Raw genomic sequence first — 17,773 nt, 5'->3', positions numbered from 1 at the left:
AGATTGAGCATTTCTTTAAGTGTTTCTCTGCCATTCGATGTTCCTCTTTCGAGAATTCTCTGTTTAGCTCTGTTCCCCATTTTTTAAGTGGATTACTTGGTTTGTTGCTTTTCTGCTTCTTTAGTTCTTTATATATACTTGATATTAGCCCTCTGTCAGATAAAGGGTTGGTGAAGATTCTTTCCCAATCTGTAGGCTGTCTATTTGTTTTGATGACAGTGTCTTTTGCTTTACAGAAGCTTTTCAGTTTCATGAGGTCCCATTTATTGATTGTTGCTCTTAGAGCCTGTGCTGTTGGTGTTCTGTTCAGGAAGTTGTCTCCTGTGCCAATGAGTTCTAGGCTGTTTCCCACTTTTTTTTCCAGCTGATTTAGAGTATCTGGTTTTATGTTGAGGTCCTTGATCCACTTGGACTTTAGTTTTGTGCAGGGTGATAAATATCGATCTATTTTCATTTTTCTGCATGTAGACATCCAGTTGGTCCAGCACCATTTGTTGAAGATGCTGTCTTTTTTCCATTGAATGGATTTGGCTTCTTTGTCAAATATTGAGTATTCATAGGTGTGTGGGTTTATTTCTGGGTCTTCTATGCGATTCCATTGATCCTCCTTTCTGTTTCTATGCCAATACCATGCAGTTTTTATTACTGTTGCCCTGTAGTACAGCTTGAGATCGGGAATGGAGATACCTCCAGATGATCTGTTGTTGTACAGGATCGTTTTGGAGATTCTGGGTTTTTTGTTTCTCCATATGAAGCTGAGAATCTTTTTTTCAAGGTCTGTAAAGAATTGAGTTGGTATTTTGATGGGAATTGCATTGAATCTGTAGATTGCTTTTGGCAGGATGGCCATTTTCACAATGTTAATCCTACCAATCCATGAGCACGGGAGATCTTTCCATCTTCTGAGATCTTCTTCAATTTCTTTCTTCAAAGACTTGAAGTTTTTCTCAAACAGGTCTTTCACTTGCTTGGTTAGAGTCACACCAAGGTACTTTATGTTATTAGTGGCTATTGTGAAGGGTGTTGTTTGTTGTTTCCCTAATTTCTTTCTCAGCCTTTTTGTCTTTGGTATACAAGAGGGCTTCTGATTTTTTTGAGTTGATTTTGTATCCTGCCACTTTGCTGAAGGTGTTTATCAGCTGAAGAAGTTCTCTGGTTGAATCTTTGGGTTCACTCATGTATACTATCATATCATCTGCAAATAGTGACACTTTGACCTCTTCCTTTCCGATTTGTATCCCCTTGATCTCCTTTAGTTGTCTTATTGCTCTGGCTAGGACTTCAAGTACAATGTTAAAGAGATATGGAGAGAGTGGGCAGCCTTGTCTTGTCCCTGATTTCAGTGGGATTGATTTAAGCTTCTCTCCATTGAGTTTGATGTTGGCTATAGGCTTGCTGTATATTGCCTTTACTATCTTTAGGTATGTGCCTTGTATCCCTGATCTCTCCAAGACTTTAAACATAAATGGGTGTTGGACTTTGTCAAATGCTTTTTCAGCATCTAAGGAGATGATCATGTGGTTTTTCTCCTTCATTTTGTTTATGTGGTGGATTACATTGATGGATTTCCATATGTTGAACCACCCTTGCATTCCTGGGATGAAGCCTACTTGGTCATGGTGGATGATATCTTTGATGTGTTCTTGGATTCAGTTTGCAAGTATTTTATTGAGTATTTTTGCATCAATGTTCATAAGAGAGATAGGTCTGAAGTTCTCTTTTTTTGTTGGATCTTTGTGTGGTTTAGGTATCAAAGTGACTGTGGCTTCATAGAATGAGTTTGGTAGTGTTCCTTCTGTTTCTATTTTATGGAATAGTTTGAGGAGAATTGGTGTTAGTACTTCTTTGAAGGTCTTGTAGAATTCTGCGCTGAAGCCATCTGGTCCAGGGCTTTTTTTGGAGGGGAGACTGTTAATGACTGCTTCAATTTCCTTGGGAGATATAGGACTATTCAGTCTTTCTACCTGATCTTGACTTAATTTTGGTAGATGGAATCTGTCAAGAAAGTTATCCATTTCATTTAGATTTTCAAATTTTGTGCCATATAGGCTTTTGTAGTATGACCCAATAATCGTTTGGATTTCCTCAGTGTCTGTAGTTATGTCCCCATTTTCCTTTCTGATTTTGCTGATTTGTATGGTTTCTCTCTGCTTTTTAGTTAGTTTGGCTAAGGGTTTGTCTATCTTGTTGATTTTCTCAAAGAACCAGCTTTTTGTTTCATTGATTCTTTGGATAATTTTATTTGTTTCTAATTGATTGATTTCTGCCCTTAGTTTGATTATTTCCAGCTGTCTGCTCCTCTTGGGTGTATCTGCTTCTTTTTTTTCTAGGTTTTTCAGTTGGGCCATTAAGTTGTTTGTATGTGATGTTACGGATTTCTTCTTGTAGGCACTTAGTGCTATAAATTTTCCTCTGAGCACTGCTTTCAATGTGTCCCATAAATTTGGGTATTTGTGCCTTCATTTTCATTGAATTCTAGAAAGTCTTTAATTTCTTTCTTTATTTCTTCCTTGACCCAGCTGTCATTGAGTAGTAAGTTGTTCAGTTTCCATGTGCGTGTCGGCTTTTTGTTGTTTCTGTTGTTGTTGATGTCCAGCTTTAGTCCATGGTGGTCAGATAGTATAAAAGGGATTATTTCAATCCTTTTGTATCTGTTGAGGCTTGCTTTGTGACCAACTATATGGTCTATTTTGGAGAAGGTTCCATGTGGTGCTGAAAAGAAGGTGTACTTTTTTGAGTTTGGGTGAAAAGATCTGTAGACGTCTATTAGGTCCATTTGATTTAGGGATTCTGTGAGTGCTTTTATTTCCCTATTTGGTGTCTGTCTGGTTGATCTGTCCCTTGATGAGAGTGGGGTGTTGAAGTCTCCCACTATTAAGGTATTAGGATCAATGTATGATTTAAGCTTTAATATTGTTTCATTTACGAATGTAGGTGCTCTTGTATTTGGGGCATAGATATTCAAAATTGTGATGTCCTCTTGTTGGATTTTTCCTTTGATGAGAATATAGTGGCCCTCCTTATCTTTTTTGATTAACTTGGGATGAAAGTCTATTTTATTAGATATTAGGATGGCTACTCCAGCTTGTTTTCTGGAACCATTTGCTTGAAAAACATTTTTCCAGCCCTTTACTCTGAGGTAGTGTTTATCTTTGTTGCATAGGTGTGTTTCTTGGATGCAACAGAATGTTGGGTCCTGTTTCCGTAACCATTCTGTTAGCCTGTGTCTTTTTATTGGTGAGTTGAGTCCATTAATATTGATAGATAATATTGACCAATGCATGTTAGTTCCTTTTGTAATGGAGTCGATGATCTTACCTTGTTTCATTGCTTGTTTTCTTTTCATTTTTGTTGGGACATTATCTGTATGCCCTGTTTTCTTGGGTGAATTTGTTTTCATTGGATTGGAGTTTTCCTTCTAGTATCTTCTGTAGGGTTGGTTTGCTGTATAGATATTGCGTAAATTTAGTTTTGTCATGGAATATTTTGTTTTCTCCATCTATGTTGATTGAAAGCTTTGCAATGTATAGTAGTCTCGGTTGACATTTGTGATCTCTTAGAGTCTCCATCATGCTTGCCCAGGCCCTTCTGGCTTTCATAGTTTCTGATGAGAAGTCTGGTGTGATTTTGATAGGTCTAACTTCATATGATACTTGGCCTTTTTCCCTTGCTGCTTTTAATATCTTTTCTTTGTTCTGTAGATTTAGTGTTTTGACTATGATGTGATGTGATGTGTTTCTTTTCTGGTCTAGTCTATTTGGTGTTCTGTAGGCCTCTTGTATATTTATGGACATCTCTTTCTTTAAGTTGGGAAAATTTTCTTCTATGATTTTTTTGAAAATATTTTCTGGACCTTGGAGCCTGGAGTCTTCTTTTTCATCAATTCCTATTATTCTTAGATTTTGTCTTTTCATAGCATCCTTGATTTCTTGGATATTTTGTGATTGGAATTTTTCTGATTTTACTTTTTCTTTGAGAGAAGTATCAATTTCTGCAAGTGTGTCTTCAGCTCCAGAGATTCTCTCTTCCATCTCTTGTATTCTGTTGGTGATGCTTACTTTTGTGGTTCCTGATCTTTTCTCCAAGTTCTCCAGCTCAAGAGTTTTCTCATTTTGTGTTTGCTTTATTGATTCTAATTCTGTTTTCATGCCTTGCACCATTTCTTTTATGTGTTTGAATTTGGATTCCTGTCTCTCTACGATGGACTCTATTTCTTTGTTCATTTCCTTTTTGTATGCCACTAATTTTTTCTCTACTTGTGCCTCTATTTGTTTGGCTATGTTTGCCTGTGTTTCTTTAAGGGTTTTGTCTATTTCTTCTTTCTTTACCTCCAATTGACTGGCCAACTCTTTGAAAGATTTGTTCATTTCCTCCTTATGAGCCTCAAATAATTGAGCAAGCATGGCTTTAAGGTCATTTTCCTGTGCTTCTGATGAATTGGAGTATCCATCGATTTTGTGGTTTGCTGGTGAAGTCATGATGTCCTGATTTATGTTGGAAATGTTCTTTCGCCTACCCCTGGCCATTGGCTTATCTGAGACTTTCCCTGTTTGTTTTTGGATTCTGCCGATCAGACTGGTACTGTCTCTCTCTCGAGTCTGGAGAATTCTTCAGGAAGTTGAGAGTGGTCCCGTGTCCTTAGCGTATGCTGAGGACTAGCTGTACCTGTGGGAGGAAAGTACGCAGGCGCAAACAGAGGCAAATGCAAGCGTGCATGCGTGCGTGTGTATATGTGTGTGTGTGTGTAAGTGGGTGTGGGCGTGTGTCTCGAGGGACAGAGTGATGGCTAATGTTGAACCCTTGAGTGTGTGGGAGGGGCTCTGCAATGTATATGTCGCAGGCGCTAGTGATGATTGCAGCGCAATTTCTGGCATTAACTGCCTTAACTCCTCAATTAGACCCACAGAGCAGGAACTTCAATATCCCAAGTGCCCCTCTGTTTCCCAAAGTGGGTATATGGGTGGGAGGGGGTTCGATGCCTGGCTTCTGTTTTAGAAGAACCCAGGATCAGTGGAGCTGCAGATTCTCAAGGGTGCACTCACTTACAGGCAGGACACTTGGCAGAGATCGGCGTATCTGGGCTCTCTGCTCTCTGGTTTGGCCCTGCTTCTTTGATGTGCTCCGCCAGTTCCGTGCTGCTGTCACTGCCAGGTTATGAGGTCTTGCTGCAGCTGGAGATTTCAGGGTGATCACGTCAGTGGGAATCGGGGTAATCAGCCTTTCTGTTCTCTGGTTTGGCCCTGGTTAGTCTTAAACTGGAGGGCTGATGTGCCCCGCCAGCTCAGTGCTGCTCCGCCGCCAGGTTAGAAAGTCCCGCTGTAACTGGAGACTGGGTTGCTAGTCCAGATGCTTTCTGGGAAGTCCTGGGGTCTCTTTACTGTGCTCTCCAAGCTTCGGAGGCCCAGCGCCTGGTGTGTCTAGCTTGTATGGCGTTTCTGTCTGGTTTGGGTGAGTATATAGCGTATTCTCTGTCACTGTGGGATTGGGCGGGCCATACCGTCAGTGATGGCGCTCCTGCAGAGCTAGTATGGCGTCTAGCAGACTCGGGCCCTGGGAGGATGGTGCAGCCGCCGCACGTGAATCTGGGGCTCCGAGACACAGTACTGCTGGCCTTTGCCGATAAAGGGCTTGGGGCTCAGCCCCAGTGGCTGCAGGCCCCAGGCAGTTAGGTCTGCGCTGAGAAAGGCGAGTCCGCTGTGCTGAGGAGGAGGGAGGTCTGGGGGAGGGGAGTGCTGAGAGATCAAAGGATCGTTTCTCAGCTTCCCCAAACAAGTCCCTGGGTGACCCGAGACCAAGGTTTTCACCTCCTGCGATGTTCCCTGTTGTTTAGAAAGTCTCTCCGTTGTTTCCCTGGCTTCAGAAGTTCTTCCACTCATCAACTCAGAACTTTATCTCTTCCACAGCTCGGAAACTGTGTATGCTAGTCGCCATCTTGGCTCCGCCCCCTCTAGAGTCATTTTATTAGGGGTCACATCATTGAAGAACACTGTCTGTCAAAGCAGCTATCAAATGCCCCTCAACTAGAGATGAGACTTTGTACTCACCTTCCCCTTCATGCTAAGATTATTTTTTCTGGCCTGAACGTGTGCAAGTCTTTTGCATGTTGTTGGAATCATAGTATGTTCATATGTGCAACTGCCTTTCTTGAAGTCCATTGCCTATGACACTTAAATTTTTTCTACTTCCTCTTCTTAGAAGATTCCCAAGCCTTGAGGTTGGGTGAGATATAGACAGTCCATGGATGGATGAGCACCCTGAATTTTTTTATTCTTTTCATGTTGACCATTTTGGGTCTCTGTGCAAATTGTGGTAGATAGGTTATTCCATTTAAACTCTCTTTTAAATGTAGATTGTAGATATTTTAGGAAGCTTACCTAGTGGTAGGTTTCCATGTGGCTTTTCAAAAGTCCTTTAATGTTAGTTGTTGCTTCTCGGATTTATTCCTCTGCTCTGCTCTCCCATCCCTCACCCCATTTAATTCCTTCTGTTCCATTTTCCCCCTCCTCTTCTATAACACTGTATACTCTTTTCCATCATGACATCTTACTAGTTACCTAACCTCTATGATTATTCCAGATAACATCCATACCCACAGCTTAAGAGCTAACACCCACATATTATATCAAATAGGTAATGATTGTCCTTCTGTATCTGGTTATCTCATTTTGGGTGATTGTTTCCTGTTCTACCATTTATCTGAAATTTTCATAATTTCAATTTTGCTAACACCTAAATAGTATTCTATTGTGTATATAACCACATCTCATTATTTATTGAGCAGTTGATGGGCTGCTATGTTGTTCCCAGTTCCTGACTATTTTTGAGCAGCATGAACATTAAAAAAAAAAAAAAGAAAAAAGAAAAAAAGAAAAAAAGCAAAGCAAGTTTCTCAGTAGTAAGAGTCCTTTGGGTATAATACTAAAGCAGCAGAGCTGACTCATGTGACAGATATGTGTCTAGCATTCTGAGGGAACTCCAAACTGGTTTATACAGTAGTTGCACTAGTTTTCACTCCCACCAGAAGTTAAGAAATGTCCTGCTCTTTACAGCTTTCATTTGTTGCTGTTTTTCTGTTTTTGTTTGTTTGTTTATTTGTTTGTTTTTTATTGGCATTCTGGCTGGGATGGGATGAGATCTCAGAGTAGTTTTAATTTTTATTTCTGTGATGGGTATGTATTTTGAGCTTAAAAAAAAAGCATTGGTTACTTTTCTTTTGCTGTTGTAAAAGACCATGACCAAGGCAACTTATGAGAGAAAAGGCATATTTTGCCCTATGGTTCCAGAGGGTACCATGCTGGTTGAGTGGAGGCATGGTGGCAGAACCTGGATAGCTCACATCTCGAACCAAAACAGAAAGAAAAAAGAGCACATTTTAACTAGCATGAGTATTTTAAAACTTCGACAGCGACTCCACCCTTCACAAGTGACATAATTTCTCCAGGAAGACTACACTTCTCAGTCCTCGGCAATCAACCACCAACTGGGAACCAAGTATTCAAATACTCGAGATTTGTGGGAAAATCTCATTCAAACTACTACATTTTATTTTATTTCTCTTTTTCTTTTATTTTTTATTTTTAGAACTCTGTTTAGTACTATACCCCATTTTGTAGTTAGGTTGATTGTTTCCTTAAAGTTTGATTTTTTTTTGAATTCCTTGTATACTCTAGATGTTGATCCTCTATGAGGTGTATAGCTAGTGAAGGGTTTTTTTGTTTGTTTTTTCCCAATTCAGTAGACTACCTCTTCATTCAAATGATGACATCTTTTGCTATGCCGATACTGTTTTGTTTCCTGTGGTCATATTTGTCAACTGTTGGTCTTATTGCCTAGTGTTAATTTATCATAGTGTCTTAGAGAATGCTTTTATAGCTTGATACTTTTACAGGGTCATGTCAGTAATATATCACGAGAAGAATAATTTTGAGCAAATGAAATATTTCTAGAAGTCTAAGATTGAGTCTCAGGGTTCTAACATGTGACCTCTTATAGCATCTATTGAAAGGACCCCATAAACAAGGAGCCTTGACTTCAGAACCTTTGGCAGCAAACATAAGAAGACATGAGGGAGGATGGAAGACATCAGCAGAAGCAGGAACCACTGAGGAACCTCATTCTTGAGAATTTATGTAAATATGATTTGAAGCCCCTACTCAGGTCTCTGTGGATCCTCTAGTTTTCTGTAGGTCTAAATACCTTTTATTTTCATCTCTGGCTTCATGTCTTTCCTGGTCCTTCTTATCTCCTCTGAACCCTGGTTCCCATTCTCATCGACATCTCATCATGTGACTGACTTTATTGCATGCAGATCCTACCTGAGCACCTACCTCTTCTTTTGTTTTCTTTGGGATTACCTGCAGAAACATGAATTTTCGCACTGAAAGACTTTAGTGAAGATTTTCAGAAACATAATGATATCATTGAAAAGCAAAATCTTAAAATTGTGTATGTTACATTCTTACAGCTGTCAACTGCCACCATAATTTCTCAGTTCTATGTTCCAAACTTGTGTCTCATTTTTATGTTTTAAAACTTTCTTTTATTTCCAAATGGCTATTTTCTTATGTCAAAGAATTCTAACTTTTTCCTTGTTTAATTTGTATTTTATGATTTGCCTTATTTTTTTACTCCTACCAGAGAATACCATTTAGATACTCTATTTTCAAAAACAACAGATACCAGGCTTTTTAAAAGAGAGAAAATAAGTTTCTGTCTAAAGAAATAACACCAGAGCCAGTTATAATGAGAAACATACTGGCAAACATATGAATTCACATTTATGCTTTAAAAATCTCTGGCCAAAAAATAAACCCTTTGCAATTATTTTAAATTGCGAGCTTCATGGTTTCAGCTATGAGCATATTATATGTCTTATTTCAAATAATTTGACCTTGTCAGTTCATAACCAATACTATGACCAATACTAATTAGAACAACATTCAAACTTTATTACAAGGTATTCATCAGTAATGAAAAGAGCTCAGACTTGAGGGTAAAAAAATCCATACTACAAAAATAATTTTTAAGCCAAAAGAATTGTAAAATACAGTCCTTAATGTGTGCAAAAGTATGTAAATTTTTACTTAGCTCATGTGTATTATATACACTTACTCTAAAGGAAGTTAGTTAAGAAAGGGGATTAAAAATATTAGAATTATTAGCCCAGGTAATATTGACTATATCAGCATTTGCATTGAATACAGACTAAGTAGTCAAGCCAAAATAACAAGATCATCATAGTAAATTTTAAATATTACTAGCTATTATCTGTTCACAAAAGATACATGTCTTAAATGTAATATACAAAAAGAGAAATGCAAAGCATAGTGAATCAGTATTGGTTATCTGTCCATTGTGGTGACAAAACGCATAGTTCTCTTAGAAGAAGAAAATGTCTAGTCTGGCTTATAATGTCTTAGACTTTGATTCATTGTGACAGGGCTGGGTTTCCTTTGGGATATTTGATGAGACATAAAATTATGGTGGGAACATGAGACAGAAATGTTGCTGAACTCCTGATGGCCAGAACAAAGAGAGATAGAGAAGAAAACAAAGTACCAATGTCCCCTTCAAGGGCACAAGCCCAGTGGTCTAACTTCCTTCTACTAGACTCTAATTCCTAAATATCCTGCCAATTCTTGAGAGGACTACAGGTGAAGGGTTAACCCTTTACCAGCATTTGGGCTTGATGGGAATATTCAAGGTCTGAGATATGGTGACTAAGTAAAATAATTAAAATAGCTAATATCCCAGAATTAGAGGCAAAACTAGACTAGGTTAGTTCCCAGTGAAGCCATGTCAGTGGGGACTGGCCCCAGAACTGTAAGTCTGTTTGTATACAGCCCAGAATGGAAGATTCCAAGCATGAAGTTAGTTGTACAGCTCTCCCCCCAAGAGGGCAGGGCTGCCTGAGACTGGGCCCCAAACTCTGTACTATTCTAGTTGTCATGTGATTTTCATTACTGGGTGTTGATCTTACTTGGGTTTCTATTCATTTCTCTTTGCCCATTTCTTAATTTTGGAATCAGAATATCTATTGGTGACTTCCTTGCAATTATGTTTTGGAAATATGTTGCCTGTATTGACTGCTCAAGTCCACAGCTGCAGGCAGACGTGCAGCAAAAGGATAGAGCCAGGTCCTACCCATTTACATTAAACGTGGGTTTGTATGGATGAAATGAAAGTATTTCCCATGAGATAAGAACAATTACTTTTGAAAGCTGAGAGAAATGTTGTGGGTTTTGTTTGTCCACAGTGTTAATTAATGGCCAATGCCATCAATGTGAACCTTCCAGCAGTGACTGGCTTACATTGGCTCAGCCTTCACAAATGGATTATGATATTATCATGGAAGTAGATTTTCTATCAAAAGAGTAAAGGAGTTAGTTTTCTTTCTCTCTCCCATCTCTCTTTCATTCTGTCACTAACTATGACGCAGCAATAAGGATATGACCAGTTATCATCACCTGATCTTAGACGTCTCAGCTTCTAGACTGTGAGGAAATAAGTCTCCATTCTTCACAAATTATTTCATTTCAGGTATTTGCAACAACAGCACCATAGACCAAGATAACAACAGGAAACAAACTAAAAGAAAACTATACTGTTGCATTAAATATTAATATATTCACAGTTCTTGTGTTTGTAAGAAAATCTTGTACCCTTATCTTTATCTTGATATTTACTTTAGTAGAACACGAGGAAGATAAGAAAGCTTCTAATGCCAAGCCTGATCTACTTAACAACAACTTTTCTATTAAATTCACAACTATATTCCTCTTAAAACAATTCATCACACATGCACTCAAGATTATTTTCTATGTAGTTTATTTGTAAAACATTTCACACAATGCAGAGCAAAGGTTTCCATCTCAGATGGCATCAGGGATCAACCAGGAGATATGAATGTGTGAGACAGCCACGGTGGTGGTGAGCACACTGCCTAAGGCATTTCGACCCAATTTTTCTCAAAGGCTACACTGATCAAGCAAAATGCACACTATGTCTGATGAACATATTTGGGCTATGGGTAATTTGTTAATACATATATATATTTAAGAATTTGAAAATTTTATAAAATTAAGAATTTGAAAGTTTTATATGTCAAGATAAAAGTCTGGCACACAGAGCATAAATCTCATTTGCAGTTCATGAGTCCAACATTAAGCTGTTTGGATCAGTTTATGAGGAATGAAGAAAGTTAATATTTTCAATGGTTTGCACAGCCTTTATTTGAGGTTTAAAAAATAAAAAGCAACGTATTGTCTACATTGACAATGCCATGGTAAGGTTTCTCCAGAGTTTTTAATTGTAATTTTCAAAACAAACCTGAAATGTTTTGTGCCTCAGTCACCCTAGCAGTAGAAATAAAATATATAGAGAGGGAAGATTCCTACTGAGATGAATGGAAGCTTCATGGTGGTCGCATGACCATCTAGGTTAAAGAGAAAAAAAACTCAGACTGGCTCATATCTGTTGAGAAGTAGGTTTCTGGATGGAGGAGGGGTGTGTGTTCGGTTTCTCTCCATAAAGGAGAGAACACTGAAACATTGGACCTGCAAGGAGGGGGTAAAACCAGAGGCTTATGGTTTAAGCTCATCAGGTGAGCTGTTCTCGCTCAAAAGTGCTGATGTTAGAATGTCCCTGCAAAGAGCAAGTCCACAAAGGTGCAGCTGTCCTTTACAGGTGATTCCCTTTTGGCATCAAGCAGGATGCTTTAACTTAAGGAGTTGCTGTAGCTACTTCTCTGTTACTGTGAGAAAACAAATTGAGCAAGATATTTACAGGAGGAAAGGTTTCTCTGGGCTTTTGGTCCAGAGGGGTAAGAGTCTATCATGGCAGCAAGTGAAAGACACAATGATAGGAACAGGAAGCTGAAAGCCCACATCCTCAACCACAGCACAAATCGGGGGTCCAGGTGTGGTGGTTTGAGTAGGAAAGGCCCCCATAAATTCAAAGATTTGAATGCTTAGTCACAAGGGGTAACATTATTAGGAGGTGTGGCCTTGTTGAATTAGGTGTGGTTTTGTTGGAAGAAGTGTGTCCTGGGATGTGGGCTTTGAGGTTTCAACTGCTCAAGCCAGACCTAGTGTGACTGTCAATTCCTGCTGCCTGTGGATCTAGATGTTGAATTCTCAGCTCTCTCCAACACCAAGTCTGCCTGCATCCTGCTATGCTTCCAGCCATGATAACAATGGATTAAACCTCTGAATTGTAAGCTAGCCTCAAGGAAATGTTGGGTTGTTTTGTTGTTGTTGTTGTTTGATAAGACTTATCATAGTCATGTTGTCTCTTCACAGCAATAGACCCCCTAACTAAGACATTGGGCAAGACTTTAAACACACAAAGATCACTCCCAATTAAGTTATTCCTACAGCAAGGCTCCACCTCTCAAAAGTTCCATAACCTCCCTGAAGAGATCTGTAACTGGAGATCTGCTTGGAGGCCAAGCGCTCAGTTGCCTGAGCTTATGGGAGACAGTTCTCACTCAAACAACTGCTGCTCTGGTTACTTCTCCTTTAGTAGATAAAACAGTCCATCATTGAGGGAAGTCAGAGCAAGAACTCAAGCATGAACTTGAGAAGCAGAAACAACAAGGAATAAATGCTTCTTGTTGGCTTGTTTGCTTCACGCTTAGCTGCCTGTCTTGTACAGTCCAGGGCCACCTTCTCAGGGAAGGGTACCTCCTGCAGTGGAGTGGAATTTAATAATCAACATCCACCCACCCCAAGGTATGCCCATGGGCCAATCTGATCTAGGCAATTCCTAATTGAGGCTTTCTTTGGGGATGACTAGTATACACTGAGTTGACAATGAAACCAAACTACACCGCAGATTGCCGTAACAAAAGCACTGTAATCTAGATGGTTTAAATAATGTTTGCTCCTTGTGGTGGTCCTGGCACTAGAAGCCCAGCACCAAGGTCAGGTTCTGATCAGCGCTCTCTTTCAGGCTTGTAAATGGCTATTTCTTGTGTCCTCGCATGGTCTTATCTCACTATGAATAAGTACAGGGAAAGAAGGGATTATTGAGCTTCTGTGGCTTTTTCCCCCAGCGTGTACCTATGTCACCTCATTTAACCTTTATTGTTTCCTTAAAGGTGCCATCCTCAATACAGCAATGTTTGGGGATAGAGTTTCAACATCAGAGTTGGGGGAATGGTCACAGATGTTAGTTTCATTAGGAATGGGAAAAGCCATGTGAACCAGAGAATTACAAATGGTCAGATATGATGGAACACAGCTTGAGAGAACAGAGGTCCTAGAAGACAGGTCCTGTAGCAAGAAAAAAGCAGTCCTTGCCTTTACCAGAGCATTTTTGTTCTTCAGCCTCCAGTCAGGGGATTGCTAAAATCCCTCCAAGTTCCGGAAATAAGGTATTTAATTATTCTGCAACCAGGTTTTTCTGGTAACATGAGCTCATGGTGACTAACCTTGTTCTGTGGTGTGAGCTACTAGTACTGGACTGTGGAGGGCAAGGCTAAAGAGTGAGGTGAAGCAGAGTAAGGCCAGAGAAGAAGCCCCACAAAGCCATCAGGTAGCTTTAGTGAGGACACCTGGACAGGACAGCCAGAAGAAAGTAAGGTTGTAGAAGCAAGATTTTCACATGCATACTGGAGAGGTGGTGGGATTCAATGAGCCCCATGGGCTAGGTGCTGAGGTGGTATGGCAGGACATAGAAACAGCAAACAAGGACACAGTAGCAGAAGTGAGACTCTACAAAGTTCTTGTTTTGGATAAGGGTCTTATTTAGTTTGTTCCTAGTATCTTCTTTGGGCCTCACAGTAGTCCTATGGACTACCGTTGACTTAATCCAGTTGTCAAATAATTAAATTGAAATAGTTGCATCAGTTTCCCCCCTCTTTCCTCTCTCCAGTCTCTCCCAGGTACCCTATCTAGAACCTCTCCCATGTAGTCCCCCTCTTAAAGTTGATAGCCTTTTTTTTCTTTAATTATTACTGTTACGTGTATGTGGGTATCTCTCTCCCACTGTGTATGTATGAAACCTACTAAGCCCTTTTTCTGCTGTTGGTGGTGGTGTGTACATAGGTTTCAAGGCTGACCGGTCTGTGTTGGAAGCTGAAGGGACTAATTAGTGTAGGAAAGGCTAATTCTGCTTTTCCTAGAAGTCATTAGGTATCTGTAGTTCTTGGTCTAGGGGTGGGTAGAGCCCCATAAAATTTTCCTTCTTCCACATTAACAAGCCCACAGATCTTGCCATTATTCCAGCGTATTTCTAAGAAAGAAGGTCTCACAGCACACTGCCTAGTATTTTGACATTTCTGATCTTTCCACCCCTTCTTCCACGATGTTCCCTGAACCACAAATGCTAGACTTATGCTGCAGATGTATTGTTGGGGCTGGGCTCCTCACGATCTTTTCATATCTGAATTGTGTGCAGTGTGATTTTCTGTGTTGGTCTCTGTTTGGTTTGAAGAAGTGCTTCTTTGAGGAGGGGAGGTAGTCACAGTTATCTGTGAGTGTAAGGATAAGACTTAGAGTGTATTAAGAGGTTATGTTGATCTAGCAAGGTGGCAGTAATAGATTCTTTCCTAAGGTCCCTTCAGCTTCCAACACAGACTGGAGAACTTGCTGCTCCCACAGAATTGCCTCGTTCCATCCCCAATATTTAGAGCAGGTGGCACATGACCTCCTGTAACTTCAGCTCCATAGCATTCAGTGCCCCTTTCTGAAGTGTGGGCATCCCTATGTACAAGGCATACATATATAAAGACATACTCACCAAACGTTAAGTAGAAATATTCCTTAAAATTTTTTCAGCTTTGAATTGATATTCATTGTAAAACATGCTAGGATTTTTTTTAAAGGCAAATGGTTTTGTTTGTTCCTTTTGTCTTCCTCAAAACTTGGGGAGGCTCAGGCCTGGAAACATTTTCAGTTGCAAATTTACCTGAAGATACTGGAGATACTGTTCCTTCAAAGAGCACATTCTTCTATAAACTGTTATATACAAAAGTGTTCACCAACTTGTTTTTTCATGAACATTTTTTTCATTTATTTTTATTTTTTATTTATTACAATTTATACACTTTGTATCCAGCTGTAGCCTCCTCTCTCACTCCCTCCCAATCTCACCTTCCCTCCCTCTTCTCCTCCTATGCCTCTCCCCCAGACTATTGATAGGGGAGGTCTTCCTTCCCTTTCTTCTGATCCCAGTCTATCAGGTCTCAGCAGGAGTGGCTGCATTGTCTTGCTTTGTGGATTGGTAAGGCTGCTCCCCACCCCTCAGGGGGAGGTGATCAAACAGCCAGCCACTGAGTTCATGTCAGAGTCAGCCCCTGTTCCCATTACTAGAAAACCCAATTGGAGACTGAGCTGCCATGGGCTACATCTGAGCAGGGGTTCTAGGTTATTGCCATGCATTGTCCTTGTTTGGAGTATCAGTTTCAAAAAAGAGACCCTGTGCCCAGATATTTTGGTTCTGTTGCTCTTCTTGTGGAGCTCTAGTCCCCTCCAGGTCTTTCTAACTCCCCCTTCTTTCCTAAGATTCCCTGCACTCTGCCCAAAGTTTGGCTATGAGTCTCAGCAGTACTTTAAAAACATGCTGGGTAGAGTCTTTCAGGGGCCCTCTGTGGTTTGGCTCCTGTCTTAATCTTTGTTTTCACCCTCTTCCAATGTCTATCCCATTTTCCTTCCTGTGGATTGAGCATCTTACCCAGGGGTCCCCCTTACTTAGCTTCTTTAGGTGTACAGATTTTAGTATAATTATCCTATATTATATGTCTACTATCAACTTATAAGTGAGTATATATACCATGTGTGTCTTTCTGCTTCTGGGATACCTCACTCAAGATGATCTTTTCTAGGTCCCACCATTTGCCTGTAAATTTCATAATTTCCTTGTTTTTAATTGCTGAGTAGTATTCCATTGTGTAAATTTACTACAATTTCTGTATCCATTCCTCAACTGAGGGACATCTGGGTTGTTTCCAGCTTCTGGCTATTACAAATAAAGCTGCTACAAACATGGTTGAGCAAATGTCCTTATTGTACACCTGAGCATCTTTTGGATATATGCCTAGGAGTGGTATAGCTGGATCTTGAGGTAGCATTATTTCTAATTGTCTGAGAAGTGCCAGATTGATTTCCAAAGTGGTTGTACAAGTTTACATTCCCACTAGCAATGGAGGAGGGTTCTCCTTTCTCTACATCCTCTCCAGCATGTATTGTCACTTGAATTTTTTATCTTAACCATTTTGATGGGTGTGAGGTGAAATCTCAGGGTTGTTTTGATTTACATTTCCCTGATCAAGCATTTCTTTAAGTGTTTATTTGCCATTTGATATTCCTCTATTGAGAATTCTCTGTTTAGTTCTGCACCCCATTTTTTAATTGGATTACTTGATTTGTTGCTGTTTAACTTCTTAACTTCTTTATATATTCTAGATATTAACCCTCTGTCAGATATAGTGTTGGTGAAGATCCTTTTCCAGTCTTTAGGCTATCAGTTTGTTCTGTCAACAGTGTCTTTTGCTTTATAGATGATTTTCAGTTTCATGAGGTCCCAACTAATGATTGTTGATCTTAGAGCCTGTGCTGTTGTTGTTCTGTTCAGGAAGTTGTCTCTTGTGCCAATGAGGTCAAGGCTCTTCCCCACTTTTTCTAAGAGATTTAGTGTGTCCGTTATTATATTGAGGTCTTTTATCCACTGGGACTTTAGTTTTGTGCAGGGTGATGAATATGAATCTATTTGTGTTTTTCTACATGTAGACATCCAATTAGACCAGCACCATTTGTTGAAGATGCTATCTTTTTTCCACTGTATGGTTTTGGCATCTTTGTCAAAACTCAGAGTATATAAGTATGTGAGTTTATTTCTGGGCATTCTATTCTACTCCATTGATCCACCATTCTGTTTCTAGGCCAGTACTATACCATTTTTATTACTGTTGCTCTATAGTACAGCTTGAGATCAGGGATGGAGACACCTCCAAAAGTTCTTTTATTGTAGAGGATTGTTTTAGTGATTCTGTGTCTCTTGTTATTCCATATGAAATTGAGAATTTTTCTTTCAAGGTCTGCAAAGAATTGTGTTGGTAATTTGATGGGAATTGCATTGAATCTGTAGATTGCTTTAGGTAAGATGGCTGTTTTCATTATGTTAATCCTGCCAAGACATGTACATGGGAGATCTTTCCATCTTCTGAATGACTTTCTAGCATCTTAAGTTAGTCAACTAGGTTAGAACTGCAAGCAATTTACTCTTTCTGCATTGGAGAAGTGAGCATTTCTATGAATATTTATGTTCTGGTTAGCTTTCTTTATTTATGGTCTAGTTAGCTTTCTAGTGCTCTGCTAAAGCACCATGACAAAAAGCAATGTGAAGGAAATGGGCTTATTTGGCTTACAACTTTAGATCATAGGCCACCAAAGAAGAAAAACAAGGTACAAAAGGTCTTAAGGCAGGAAATTTGACACAAGAACTGAGGCAGTGAACATGGAGGAAACCTACCTGCTTACTGGATGGTTATTGATGGTTTCCACAATTTTTTTTTGTTTTGTTTTTTACTTTCTCAAGACACATGGACAGCACCCACAGTGGACTGACCTTCTCGCATCAACCATTAGTCAAAGGAACACTAAACAAGGCTTGCCTGCAGGTTAATCTAACAGGGAGATTTTCTAAAGTGAGGTTTCCTCTTCCTAGAAGACCCAAGCTGTGTCAAGTTAACAAAAAATTAACTATCTCAATTGGTTTCACAATTCAAAAGGTGGGAACACCACTTAGGCTTCTGGTGAGGACTGGGAGGTTG

At 39.7% G+C, this 17,773-nt stretch overlaps 1 protein-coding gene across 2 annotated transcripts in view; it reads left to right on the top strand.

Annotated features, from left to right (window-relative positions):
- Positions 1-17,773, top strand: part of Npsr1 (neuropeptide S receptor 1) — a 234,198-nt gene that overhangs the window by 52,323 nt on the left and 164,102 nt on the right. The window lies entirely within an intron of this gene.

Source organism: Psammomys obesus, unplaced genomic scaffold (assembly GCF_907164565.1).
Source record: "Psammomys obesus unplaced genomic scaffold, mPsaObe1.curated_primary_1811, whole genome shotgun sequence".
NCBI classification, from domain to species: Eukaryota; Metazoa; Chordata; class Mammalia; order Rodentia; family Muridae; genus Psammomys; species Psammomys obesus.
Note: the sequence above shows the minus strand (reverse complement) of the source record. Positions and strands in the feature narration are given on the sequence as shown.